Source organism: Aedes aegypti, chromosome 3, assembly GCF_002204515.2.
Source record: "Aedes aegypti strain LVP_AGWG chromosome 3, AaegL5.0 Primary Assembly, whole genome shotgun sequence".
Classification (NCBI taxonomy): Eukaryota; Metazoa; Arthropoda; class Insecta; order Diptera; family Culicidae; genus Aedes; species Aedes aegypti.
Window position 1 is genome coordinate 298,006,113 of NC_035109.1, and position 15,303 is coordinate 298,021,415.

Sequence of the window (15,303 nt, forward strand, 5' to 3'; positions counted from 1 at the left end):
TTTCGAAAATAAAATAAGCAAGTAAAATGTTTTTTTTTTTAATGGAATTGCCGAAAAAGATTTTGCTTTCAATTTTTTCTATAGGCATATTTGATTCAGCAAGAATTGATGTAAAGAATGCAAGGCGTATTTCGCGGTTCGAGGTGTTATTCATTTTGAATAAACTCATAAAGTATACGACTTGTATTAGTTTGGCCTCCTATTCGTCCTCAGTGGCCTTGAATCCAGTTTGTAACGGTATGTCAAATATTACCTATCATTGTTAACATGGATGAACGAAATACCCAAATAAACTAAATAAAAAAATCTACTCAAATATATTTTAAACACGCTTAACCCTTCCAGAAAACAAAATACAGTACATGATTTTCATTTGTCTCCAAGCAAATGTGCCTAAAAATTACATAGGAAATTATGTGATTAAATTTAGAAGTTATTTTTATTTCAATTATTGCGTTTTCTTTGTTCGCCTTATTGCCTTAGTTGTGTTCGCAACTTAATACAAAACTAAACTTACTTCTGTGGTTTCTCATAAAAATAATTCAAATTAATATAACACCAACACGTGGCAGGCATCTTATCATTAGTGTGCGTAATTATGCTGGAACAAGCGTGCGGAGACTTTTTTGTCGACAACATAGCAGCACATGAAAAGACAGCTTCGCCACCCACCGACACTCTTCCATGATGACTGGTCACTGAGAGATACTCTGAGAGAGAGAGGAGTGCTGTGGGTGCCATGCATGGTAGGCCCGTCCGTTGCGTGAGCTACCTTACCGCACTCACGTTTATGCTTTGTTCCGAAAAATGTTTCGCACGTCACTCAACATTTGTGGATCTCTTCTGTGTTTCGATTGAGTTGTTTTCAGCCAGGGGTTATGGGGGTGGTGCCGGTGCGTATGGATGCGGTGCGTCGCCCATGCAAGGGATGGGAGCACCCATCTCTCCAAAAATAGAGAGTCACCATACACAAAATTAACGAATTTTGAACACGCGTACACGAGTTGGCTTTGGGATGGCATTGAGACGGCGGGCGGGAGCGAGGTCATCGACCCACGGAGGAACTTTCTTAGTACGCACAATCAACGAATTTTGAACGGAGGTAAGTCGTTCCGACGATGTCCTTTGTGTTCCGGTTTGGTGTTCGTCTTCTTCTTGGTATTACATCCTCTCTGGGACAAAGCTCGCTTTTCAGCTAAGTGTTCTATGAACACTTCAACAGTTGTTAACTCAGAGCTTTCTTTGTAATAAAGTAAATGTGGATTTGAATAAATTTTTTGGTCGTGGTCGTGGTCGAATATATTTGTGGAATTCTCGAGAAGTACGGCTTCCCGTCCGGTTCCTTTAAGGTGCAAGAGAAAATAGCACAAAAGTCAGAACTGAAAAAGCAGTTTTCTCCATTTAAAACGACAAATTGATAGAAATAAAAACACACAGCCTTTTTAAGTAGCAAATAAAGGTGCTGTGTGTTTTTATTTTCTTCGATTTGTGTATTTAAAAAGAGAAAACTGCTTTTTCAGTTTTGACTTTTGCACCATTTTTACTTGGGCCTTAATTGTATCACTGCATTGCACAATGGTCGGAAAAAATTGAAGTTTGGCCAAAACTATTTTTATCGCCTCAATCGATGAAATATGTAATCTGGATATGTTATTAGGCGTTTTTGTTGTTTCAGAAGGGGTTATTTACAAATTACGTAACCTAAAAAATGAATATTTTTTTAAATTCAAATTGTTATTAAACTCGGCTGAAATCACAAATTTTGTTTATATTTGATCGAGTTTGATCAAAATGTGTATGAATAGTAGTAAAATATATTTTAAATAAGTTTTGTTTGAAAAATATCGTCAAAATATATGTAAAATATTGAATTATTCAAATAGCTCTAACTTGCAAATCAGCAAATTTCTGCAAAAATTTTAAAGGTTTTTTGTAAGATCTAAGGATGCTTTTTGATGTGCAATATTCGAAATGGCGGCGACATGACGCGACAAGAGTTGTTTTTCATGTTCAATATCATCAAAATTACTAAAGTGTAATATTGAATAGTATTAAAACTTCAACCAAATATTTTTTCCATCCTCATGCTCGATAAAAGCGTTGAACCATAAGCTTTCAGATAGTGGGTAACTTTGGGGAAATATTGCATTCCTAAATTATAAATTTTGTGCTTTATTTTAATGTAACATTTTTCAATTTTTTGACTTCAGCCGGTTTGCCATCATAAAAGTCATAGAAATTTAAATATTAGTTCAGTTTCAATTACGGATCATAATAATACAACACATGAGGTATACTTTAAAATTTAAAAAATCATAAAAATCTCAAAAAAGTTTTTGGTAGTTTTGGCCGCCCCTTTATATGGAGCCCGACCATTGTGCATTGCATCGGAACACTATTTTGAGGGTCATGATTGATGGCTTTCTCATGCCGGAAATCAAGATCAACAGTTCAGTCCAACCAGGGTGTCCTTTGAGCATGATACTTTTCGTGCTTTACACTTAGTTTTTGATCAGAAATATTGAAAATAGCATTCCTGGCATACTTGTTGCTGACAAGTTTGTTAGTATTCAAGCTTTTGCTGACAATATGATTTTGTTGGTCGAAAATGACAGTTAATTTGTTATTAAGAATATTTTTTTATGTTTTTGCAAAAAGTAAAATAAATTACGAAAAATCTTTTTTTCCTGCACAGAAAAAAAATAAATGTAAAACAATTACAAAGACGAAATAAAAACCTCGATGTTCCTTGCAGTTGCCCAAAATTTTATAGCACATAAGTTAAAAAAGCAAAATCTAGAATGCCGTGAAAAGTGTACTGCGATCTGTAAAACTTGGACACCTTTTGCAGTACCAAGAGACCAAATGTCGGGCTGACTAGGGTAAAATCGCCGGTTTTGGCCAGCCTAAGAGAAAATGTCAATAAAAATTATACGATAAGCCTTTTTTTTACGACCAATATATCAAATGCAAGCTTACCTCTGTATTATGTATGTAACATATCGAAACTGACTTTAAACCGTTTTTAAATTTGATAATCACGTTGGTCAATACCAGAACCAGTTTCGGCCAGAGATTTAACTTCGGTTCCTAAATTGGTCAACCGCATTGCTTTCTAATGAGAGTGGTCAAATTAGGAGTACTCTGGTCAAATTAGGTGTGTGTGTGAGTTAAAAATGTATTCTATCTTATTACAACGGAATCATAATAAATTTTGCTAACAATGTGTTAAATTTTAGGGTAGTTAAAAATAACAAAATATATCTATTAAAAACAAGATTGTTACAAAATGTATAAAACTTTCAACAAAGTTACAACACGTTGTGTTATAAGAAAATAACTAAATTATGATAGGTTCTGTTAGTCCTCATAAATAAGTTATCTTATTGAGCTAAATGAAAACGTTTCCAATGTGTACTCAGGATTTTTTTCAATTAATTTTTTTTTGCGAAATCGCGTGATTGTCAGAATTAAAAGATACGAGATATGGTAGAAATTTGTAATGTACTTGAACGCACTTAGGAACATGTTTAATCTCAATTAGACATATTTTCATTGGTTGGTAAATGGCTGGGCATGGCGTACCATTGGTACCTCGCGTACCTGAAGGAATAAAATAGACCCCTTTGTGCGGTCCTTAGCCTCTTGCCCAGCAACTCCTATCCCTACCTCCTCGCGGTACTGGCCGGGGTACGAGTAACCTTAGGGAAGATCGGGTAACCAACCCCCGGTGGGAACTTTGGTCGTATGCTGACAGGGAAGGGGGGGTTTGCTTTTGCTTCTGCAAACCTTGAGCGTCTGTACTCCATGTTAGGAGCGGCTCACAACAGCGTCTGTTCCCCATGTCAGGGGCGGCTGATCATCGTCCGAGTGCCAGAGAAGGACTCTAAGCTAAACTGCGCACTATGGTCCTCCGAACATATAGGGGGAATGGTCCTCCGGAAATCTAGGGGGTTGGTGTCAGGCCCTGCAAGCCAGCCGTAAAAAAATCAAGCAACGAATAATCAACGAGAGAATACGAACCGGGACAATCGGCGAAGACCACAGACACGACGTAAAGGGACTAGCGATTGGAAGCTCGGTACGTGGAACTGTAAATCTCTCAACTTCATCGGGAGCACACGCATACTCGCCGACGTGCTGAAGGACCGTGGATTCGGCATCGTAGCGTTGCAGGAAGTGTGTTGGAAGGGATCAATGGTGCGAACGTTTAGAGGTAACCATACCATCTACCAGAGCTGCGGCAATACACATGAGCTGGGAACAGCTTTTATAGTGATGGGTGATATGCAGAGGCGCGTGATCGGGTGGTGGCCGATCAATGAGAGAATGTGCAAGTTGAGGATCAAAGGCCGGTTCTTCAACTTCAGCATAATAAACGTGCACAGCCCTCACTCTGGAAGCACTGATGATGATAAAGACGCTTTTTACGCACAGCTTGAACGTGAGTACGACAGTTGCCCAAGCCACGACGTCAAAATCATCATAGGAGATCTAAACGCTCAGGTTGGCCAGGAGGAGGAATTCAGACCGACGATTGGAAAGTTCAGCGCCCACCGGCTGACGAACGAAAACGGCCTACGACTAATTGATTTTGCCGCCTCCAAGAATATGGCCATTCGTAGCACCTACTTCCAGCACAGCCTTCCGTACCGATACACCTGGAGATCACCACAGCAGACAGAATCGCAAATAGACCACGTTCTGATTGATGGTCGGCACTTCTCCGACATAATCGACGTCAGGACCTATCGTGGCGCTAACATCGACTCTGACCACTATCTGGTGATGGTCAAACTGCGCCAAAAAATTCCCCGTCGTTAACAACGTACGGTACCGACGGCCGCCCCGGTATGACCTAGAGCGGCTCAAGCAACCGGATGTCGCAACGGCATACGCGCAGCAACTCGAGGCTGCATTACCGGAAGAGGGTGAGCTGGGCGAAGCCCCTCTTGAGGACTGCTGGAGAACAGTAAAAGCAGCCATCAACGATGCAGCTGAGAGCAACGTCGGGTACGTGGGACGGAGTCGACGGAACGATTGGTTCGACGAGGAGTGCCAGGAGGTTTTGAAGGAGAAGAATGCAGCGCGAGCGGTCATGCTGCAGCAAGGGACCCGGCAGAATGTGGAACGCTATAAACGGAAACGGCAACAGCAGACCCGCCTCTTTCGGGAGAAAAAACGCCGCCTGGAGGAGACGGAGTGCGAGGAGATGGAACAGCTGTGCCGGTCTCAGGAAACGCGTAGGTTCTATCAGAAGCTCAACGCATCCCGCAACGGCTTCGTGCCGCGAGCCGAGATGTGCAGGGATAAGGATGGGAGCATTCTGACGGACGAGCGTGAGGTGATCGAAAGGTGGAAGCAGCACTTCGACGAGCACCTGAATGGTGCTGAGAGCACAGGCAATGAAGGACGGGACAACGGAGGAAATGCCTTCGTCAGTACTGCGGAAGATGGAAACCAACCAGCCCCCACTTTGAGGGAGGTTAAGGATGCCATTCACCAGCTCAAGAACAATAAAGCTGCTGGTAAGGATGGTATCGGAGCTGAACTCATAAAGATGGGTCCGGAAAGGCTGGCCATTTGTCTGCACCGGCTGATAGGCACAATCTGGGAAACAGAACAGCTACCGGAGGAGTGGAAGGAAGGGGTAATTTGCCCCATCTACAAGAAAGGCGACAAGTTAGACTGTGAGAACTTTCGAGCGATCACCATTCTAAATGCGGCCTACAAAGTATTATCCCAGATCATCTTCCGTCGTTTGTCACCCGTAGTAAACGAGTTCGTGGGAAGTTATCAAGCCGGCTTCGTTGACGGCCGATCGACAACGGACCAGATCTTTACTGTACGGCAAATCCTCCAAAAATGTCGTGAATACCAGGTCCCAACGCATCACCTTTTCATCGATTTCAAGGCGGCATACGACAGTATCGACCGCGTAGAGCTATGGAAAATCATGGACGAGAACAGCTTTCCCGGGAAGCTCACGAGACTGATAAGAGCGACGATGGAAGGTGTGCAAAATTGTGTGAAGGTTTCAGGCGAACACTCCAGTTCGTTTGGATCCCACCGGGGACTACGACAAGGTGATGGACTTTCGTGCCTGTTGTTCAATATTGCGCTAGAAGGTGTTATGCGGAGAGCCGGGCTTAACAGCCGGGGTACGATTTTTACGAGATCCAGTCAATTTGTTTGCTTCGCGGATGATATGGACATCGTCGGCCGAACATTTGAAAAGGTGGCAGACCTGTACACCCGCCTGAAACGCGAGGCAGCAAAAGTTGGACTGGTGGTGAATGCGGCCAAGACAAAGTACATGCTAGCTGGTGGGGCCGAGCGCGACAGGGCTCGCCTAGGTAACAGTGTTACGATAGACGGGGATACGTTCGAGGTGGTCGACGAGTTCGTCTACCTTGGATCCTTGCTGACGGCTGACAATAACGTTAGCCGTGAAATACGGAGGCGCATCATCAGTGGAAGTCGGGCCTACTATGGCCTCCAGAAGAAGCTGCGGTCAAAAAAGATTCACGCCCGCACCAAATGTACCATGTACAAAACGCTCATAAGGCCGGTAGTCCTCTACGGGCATGAAACGTGGACGATGCTCGAGGAGGACCTGCAAGCACTTGGAGTCTTCGAACGTCGGGTGCTTAGGACGATCTTCGGCGGTGTGCAGGAGAACGGTGCGTGGCGGCGAAGGATGAACCACGAGCTCGCCCAACTCTACGGCGAACCCAGTATCCAGAAGGTGGCCAAAGCTGGAAGGATACGATGGGCAGGGCATGTTGCAAGAATGCCGGACAGCAACCCTGCAAAGATGGTGTTCGCTTCAGATCCGGTTGGTACAAGAAGGCGTGGAGCGCAGCGAGCTAGGTGGGCGGATCAAGTGCGTATCGATTTGGCGAGCGTGGGGCAGAACCGAGGATGGAGAGATGCGGCCACGAACCGAGTATTGTGGCGTGAAATTGTTGATTCAGTGTTATCTGTGTAGATGTTAACTAAATAAATGAAAATGAACATATTTTCAAACGTAACGTACCGTAAAATTGGGTGTTACGGAATGAGAAAAAAAAATAAATCAAATTTTGAGCAACTTCCGGTTTGTCTATAATTGAACAAAAGACAGTCCTACCATTCTTCCGGTGGCTATATCAAAAGCCGATTACAATGATAGCAATTCCATGACAGTTTTCTGAGTGAATCATGAAAATGTGTTATTTTTGGTGGAAATGCAAAAAGGGGTGTTAAGGTATTTTAGTTAGGTAAATGAAATTATATTTTGCAACAGCAAAGAATTACCTTTCTGGCCAGTACGTTTTAAGTTTTCCTTTACATAGGTTAATCCAATTGCCTAAGTTTTCTGCAATCTTAAGCTGATGACACTTCAATTTTTTTTGTTGAGACTGTTTTAAAAGTAAACCTTTTCATTTCAATTATATTTAATGATTGTTGTACTAATGTGGAATAGAATAATAACCTGCAGTTTCCTAGAAACTATGCAGTGTAATTATCAGTGAACTGCCCATCATATGTTAGGAGAATTCAAACGAGCTTTTAGCTTGAATAGTAGAAATGGCTAATTATCCTTGTGAAATAGCACCATACTTAAACACACACTTGCATCAAAGACAAATTAAAGACCTCCATGTCCCTTGCAGTTGCCCAAAATTTTATGGCTCATAAGGTAATCTAGAATGCCGTGAAAGGTGTACTGCGATATGTCAAACTTGGGTACCTTTTGCACTACCGAGGGACCAAATGCAGTACTAGAAGTGGTACCCAATCTGAGCTCGAGTGTAACGGATCTGCTTGCATGCAACACTCAGTACCACAGCCAAAAAAATCGCTATCAAAAGTTATACTAACCTCATAGCACAATGCGCTTTATATCTGACAACGCTAAACATATGGTCACAAAGCACATTTTTTTCCGAAAGAGGTGCACTTTGCGAAAGAGGACCACATGATTACATATTGTGCTGGAGTCGAGTTCAGAAGTTAACTTCTGTGTCCATGAGTCGTGAGTTCGATTCTCACCGGAGAGATGTGTAACTGTTTTTGCAAATTTCACATAATTTTGTCCATTTAATCCAATTGAAAAGTATATGTAATGTTTAGTTTTACGGTAGTTTTACAATAAATTTGTCAAGTTATGAAATATGACCTTCAGTGATGTCTTCATAACTTTGTTATTTTCCAACCAATTTGGAAGCTCTTAACGTTATTGCATGAGCATAGATGACCGTACAATTCGTAGTTGCTACTCCATGATTGACCAGAACAATCGAAGTTACACAGGGAATTGATGAATGGGGCTTGGGATTAGCTTACCATTCTTTAATGTGCACAAATCGAGAGCTTACGGTCTTACGGTCATCGGGGAAGGGAAGGAAGTTAGTTAGACAACCGTTATTTCTAGAGACCGAGTATACCTCTGCATCTCCACAGTTGTCATGGAAAGGATATATGGTTAGTGGGATAAGGTAGGGATCTGGGAGTCACCAATGTTTGGTGATGCAATCCATGATATAATTACGCCTAACCGGATTCGCGCTATAACTAGATAATCGCATCACGCGCAGAACTAGTGTTTATCTGAGACTGAGAGAGACTGGCGAAGAGGAAAAATATCAACGTCATATGCAGCCCAGATTCCGCTGTCATGAAACGTCAAATGCAGCCCGCCGTTTTTATGGCTGCAAAAGTGAAAAGTATTGTATTCACAATAAACTGTTCTATGTCTGTTTGAATAATCCACAAAAGAACCTTGTGTCAGAGCGGAGTATAGTAAGTCCCATGGAAAATGTGTATATTGAAGGAGGTAATTATTTGTCTGTTGTAGCGTTTATCAGCTGATCATTCATATAAAAACGATAATAAAGTTGACACATACTCTAAAAATAGATTAAAAATGCTTAACGTTCTTTTGATATTTGTTTCTTCGTTGTATGAAAGACATGTGGGATATATAGTGAGTTGCTGTATCGATAACCAATGGTCTGTGTCAGAAACAAAGAAATGATTGTTTTTCAATCTTCGTCATATTCAAATCAGCGTCAACAATTTCCCATAAATCGACGTAACGCTGATAACGCTGAGTCCTTAAACAGGGTACCTAAAATAAGAAAATTAAATGCAGTTATTGGGATAATTATGTAAGAGAATTTGGAACTAAGACTTTCATAACAAATGAGGTGAAAACTTTTGGCAAATGAATCAACAAACGCAATTCACGCAAGTTTAAACATAAAGCCTGATTCGCTGCTGACAAGTAATTTCTCGGCCTATCTTGACGCATGGGAAATTTCTGCAAGGAATCGCTCAAGAATGCACTTTTTTCTGATCGCAGTATGCAGTTGAAAAGAACTGTCAGTTCAAATGGGAGTCGCTGTAGAAAATTTCTGCAAGGAATCGACGAAAAACTACTCCCAATTTGGAAGCTCTTAACGTAAGTCTCTTTAAAATTAAATTTATCAAAAGTTTGTACAAAATTAAATTTGTCTAATATCAAAACTAAACCTAGTTAAAAGTAGTCTTCTCCATTGTTTTCTTTTTTTTACTTAAAAGAATAATCGTTGTTTGACCATTACTTCATGAATACCTAACATATTTCAAATCTTTTTACATGCATTTAGAACAAATTTAGTTGTTTTCAAATACAACAAATAAATTTAAATAATAGTTTTGACTTAGCTATTTAACAAAAATGCCCAAAAACATGAATTTTCAATGGAAAATACTATATTTTTCCAATTTTTTGGTAGTTAAACAGTAAAACTTAAGCTGAAACAAGTTTTTCTCAATCGATCAACCTTCAAAAATGTCTTAGAAGCATTTTTTCTTAAATTTTATAACAAAAATATTATTGAAATTTAAAAAAAAAAGTGTACATTATTTAACTCGTAGTTATAACAAGATGCTTTATAAACTTCAGTTAAACAGTATAAACGTGAAGTTCGTAGTTGCTACTCCATGATTGACAAAAATCAATTTGGACGAATTCAGATGTAAAATTGTGGAAAATAATGGAATCGTTCTGGTGGGCTTCGATCCCACGGCTCCCAATACGCTAGACTGTGCGCGTTAACCAACTACGCCACAAAGCGGGTAACGATTCTACAGCGCAATCGGTCAACCTGAAATCAAAGTCCGCTAGGACCCCATATTCTCCTTCACAACCCTACATCTCCTTCGGATTTCTTAGATGCCCAATTCGATTCTTCCGTTCTGTGGCGTAGTTGGTTAACGTGCCCTGAAATTACCTGCGACACCATTAGCATAGGATAATCAATAATTATTCTATCATTAGGGCTTTTGTAGTCTGTAGCTTTTGTAGTATTGACTTTTAAACAAATAAATAAATAAATAAATAAGAATTATCTCGGGTATTTCGCTCCAAATTGAAACAATTCGAACGCATACCCGACGGAAGAAAATTTGTTTGTGAATGAACATGATTATAGTTTACCTTTGGTTGGACCATGATTTCTCCATCTATCCGGTATTGGGTGCTGTCCGGTGCCAGAAAATCTCCCCCTACTTTTTTTGTATTGCTGCGTTTTGGTCAACTGGTCAACATAAATTTTGTTATCTCGTTTAATAAGATGTGGGAACCGCACTATCAAAGCTACCCGCAGTGGCAAAAATACCCCGTTTTACGATACTCGATTTTAAAGGAATAAAATTGTTGGAAACATTGTAAAAGTACGCCTTATCGATCAATATCAACCGATTTTGCGATATTTTTTTTATCGGCAGCTTCCAATCGATTCGTGTTATAATCTCTATTTCGAATTATTAATCCTTTGTGATTGTATGGAAGTACAACTTTTTCACCATTACGGTGAATCAATGAATGAAATTTTCCCATTATGATAATGTTGGCGCGCGGTGCGATGCGATGATGCATGACATGACTCCCATGCTTGCTACAGTAGTGTCACCACCCACGGTTCGACCTTCGCGGGGTGCCTTCCACAATCATCATGTTACGGGAGAAATAAATAAATACCGATTTGGGATGTCATACATTAATGAGGGGTCTTGCCTATATGTATGTCGTATGCTTATGCTCATGATGATGGTGTCGTTTCTACCGTTCAGTATTTACGTACATGTACCTAGTGCATGACTGGCAACTTGCTTAGGAAGCCGCTCAGTTATGAAAATCGATGATTATGTCAATGATGAGTGCTTTAAGAGTCGCAAATATCAGTGGGATAAGCGGTGAGTGATTGGAATTTCAATTATATCACTTGTACACGTGGTATTTGTGCAACTGGTAGCCAAGAGGAATTATGTTGTCGTTTTTATAGCATCTGTTTATTGGGAAATTATTTGAAGGTTATTATAATTAGACTTTTTTTTCAGAAATAACATTTTTCAACCATCTATGTAAATAGACATTGGAATTCATGGATGTCAAAAATATTTGTTTGCTAATGACACAGGCTTCTCCGCCTGCGTGTCATTTGTAGTAGAATGCATAAAAGTTTGGATATTTTTTCTCATACAGTGGGATTCCGTTTTTGACAACAAAATTTTCAGTTGCCAAAAACGGAACCGTGCCAAAATCGGAACCCATATTTCAAATTTTATTTTTCAACTATTAATTTTGAAAACATCATCACTATGTTAATACGTCATTTTTTTGGAATCATAGGGCGTTGAGACTTCGAAAAGGTTCACTTCGAAGCATTTTTCCGAAGGGTTATACTATGCTATGAATCTATAAACCCGTCATGTTAAATCTGGCAAACGTTTTTTCTAGTGGCGTTTATACGCCTCAACGTCTTCAATTATTTTTTAGAAGCTTTATGTATAATTTTTGTATAAGAGGGCCTTGTAAAACCAATAATCGCATAAGTGACTTTTATTGAAGAACTGGACATTTTCTTAAAACTATGAAAGAACACGAAACAAATATTTTTGTTTTCTTTTAAAGAAGTATTTACGAAACAAAAGCGCTGGGTATTGCAAAACATTTTTTTTTTCTAATTAAATGAACATTTAAAGTCAGTTAAACTTTTGGACTTAAGCGAAAAATTTTGAAAAATTCGGTAAGTTTAGAATTACTCATTCAATATATGTTTCTGATAAAGTAAAGCATTTCATAATGAATGGTTGACTGCATCAAAAGGGCAAACATAAACATGCGATAATGCATAAATGTGACTTGTTATTTTGTAGAATTCAATTTTTACTTGAAATAATTTTTAATTAAGCTTTATGTATGTTTTCCATCTACCTTATGAAATCAACTGAAATTTACAGGATCCTGTTATGAAACCTGGCACGGTAAATGGCTGGGCATGGCGTACCATTGGTACCTCGCGTACCTACAGGAATAAAATAGACCCCATTGTGTGGTCCTTAGCCTCTTGCCCAGCAACTCCTATCCCTACCTCCTCGTGGTACTGGCCGGGGTACGAGTAACCTTGGGGAAGATCGGGTAACCAACCCCCGGTGGGAACTTTGGTCGTATGCTGACAGGGAAGGGGGGGTTTGCTTTTGCAAACCTGGAGCGTCTGTACTCCACGTTAGGAGCGGCTCACAACAGCGTCTGTTCCCCATGTCAGGGGCGGCTGATCATCGTCCGAGTGCCAGAGAAGGACTCTAAGCTAAACTGCGCACTATGGCCCTCCGAACATTTAGGGGGAATGGTCCTCCGGAAATCTAGGGGGTTGGTGTCAGGCCCTGCAAGCCAACCGTAAAAACACATCAGCACAGGAACGTCAACGAGAGAATACGGACCGGAACAATCGGCAAAGACCACAGCGACGAAAATGGACTTGCGATTGGAAACTCGGTACGTGGAACTGCAAATCTCTCAACTTCATCGGAGGCACACGCATACTCTCCGATGTACTGAAGATCCGCGGTTTCGACATCGTAGCGCTGCAGGAGGTGTGCTGGACAGGTTCGATGGTGCGAACGTTTAGAGGTAATCATACCATCTACCAGAGCTGCGGCAACACACGTGAGCTGGGAACAGCTTTTATAGTGATGGGTGATATGCAGAGGCGCGTGATCGGATGGTGGCCGATCAACGAAAGAATGTGCAAGTTGAGGCTCAAAGGCCGGTTCTTCAACTTCAGCATCATAAACGTGCATAGCCCTCACTCCGGAAGCACTGATGATGACAAGGACGCATTTTACGCGCAGCTCGAACGCGAATACGACCGCTGCCCAAGCCACGACGTCAAGATCATCATAGGAGACTTAAACGCTCAGGTTGGCCAGGAGGAGGAGTTCAGACCGACGATTGGAAAGTTCAGCGCCCACCGGCTGACGAACGAGAACGGCCTACGACTGATAGATTTTGCCGCCTCCAAGAACATGGCCATTCGCAGCACCTACTTCCAGCACAGCCTCCCGTATCGATACACCTGGAGATCACCACTGCAGACGGAATCACAAATCGACCACGTTTTGATCGATGGACGGCACTTCTCTGATATTACCGACGTCAGAACCTATCGTGGCGCTAACATTGACTCCGACCACTACCTGGTGATGGTGAAACTGCGCCAAAAACTATCCGTCATTAACAATGTACGGTATCGACGCCCGCCTCGGTATAACTTAGCGCGACTGGCCCAACCGAACGTCGCTGCCGCATACGCGCAGCATCTCGAGGTAGCGTTGCCGGAAGAGGGCGAGCTTGACGAAGCCCCTCTTGAGGACTGCTGGAGCAACATAAAAGCAGCCATCAACAACGCAGCCGAGAGCATCGTCGGGTACGTGGAAAGGAGGACATGTGACGATTGGTTTGACGATGAATGCAGGCAGGTTTTGGAGGAGAAGGATGCAGCGCGGGCTGCAATGCTGCAGCAAGGAACGCGACAAAACGTGGAGAGATATAAAAGAAAACGAAAGCAGCAAACCCGCCTATTCCGGGACAAAAAGCGCCGCCTGGAAGAAGCGGAATGTGAAGAAATGGAACAGCTGCATCGTTCACAAGAAACGCGAAAGTTCTACGAGAAGCTTAACGCATCCCGAAAAGGCTTCGTGCCGCGAGCCGAAATGTGTAGGGATAAGGACGGAAGCATCTTGACGGACGGACGTGAGGTCATTGAAAGGTGGAAGCAGCACTACGATGAACACCTGAATGGCACGGAGAACACAGGCGCCGAGGGTCACGACAGCGGAGGAAGTGGCTACGTCAGCACGGCGGATGAAGGAAACCAACCTGCCCCCACATTGAGGGAAGTTAAGGATGCCATCAACCAGCTCAAGAATAACAAGGCCGCTGGTAAGGATGGTATTGGAGCTGAACTCATCAAAATGGGCCCGGAGAGGTTGGCCGCCTGTCTGCACCGGCTGATTGTCAAAATCTGGGAAACGGAACAGCTGCCGGAGGAGTGGAAGCAAGGGGTCATATGCCCCATCTACAAGAAGGGCGACAAACTGGAATGTGAAAACTATCGTGCGATCACTATCCTGAATGCCGCCTACAAAGTGCTATCCCAGATTATCTTCCGTCGTCTATCACCAATAACAAATGAGTTTGTGGGAAGTTATCAAGCTGGTTTCATCAACGGCCGCTCGACAACGGACCAAATCTTCACTGTACGGCAAATCCTCCAGAAATGCCGTGAATACCAAGTCCCAACGCATCACTTGTTCATCGATTTCAAAGCGGCATATGATAGCATCGACCGCGAAGAGCTATGGAAAATAATGGACGAGTACAGCTTTCCCGGGAAGCTCAAAAGACTAATAAGAGCAACGATGGACGGTGTGCAGAATAGCGTGAAGATTTCGGGCGAACATTCCAGTTCGTTCGAATCCCGCCGGGGACTTCGACAGGGTGATGGACTTTCGTGCCTGCTGTTCAACATCGCGCTAGAAGGTGTCATGCGGAGAGCCGGGTTCAATAACCGAGGTACGATTTTCACAAGATCCAGCCAATTTGTTTGCTTCGCGGATGATATGGATATTGTCGGCAGAACATTTGGAACGGTGGCAGACCTGTACACCCGCCTGAAACGTGAAGCGACAAAAGTCGGCCTGATGGTGAATGCGTCAAAAACAAAGTACATGCTGATAGGCGGAACCGAGCGCGACAGAGCCCGCCTGGGGTGCAGTGTTACGATAGACGGTGATACTTTTGAGGTGGTTGATGAGTTCGTCTACCTCGGATCCTTGTTAACGGCTGATAACAACGTTAGTCGTGAAATACGGAGACGCATCATCAGTGGAAGTCGCGCCTACTATGGGCTCCAGAAGAAGCTGCGGTCGAGAAAGATTCACCCTCGCACCAAATGTACCATGTACAAAACGCTCATAAGACCGGTGGTC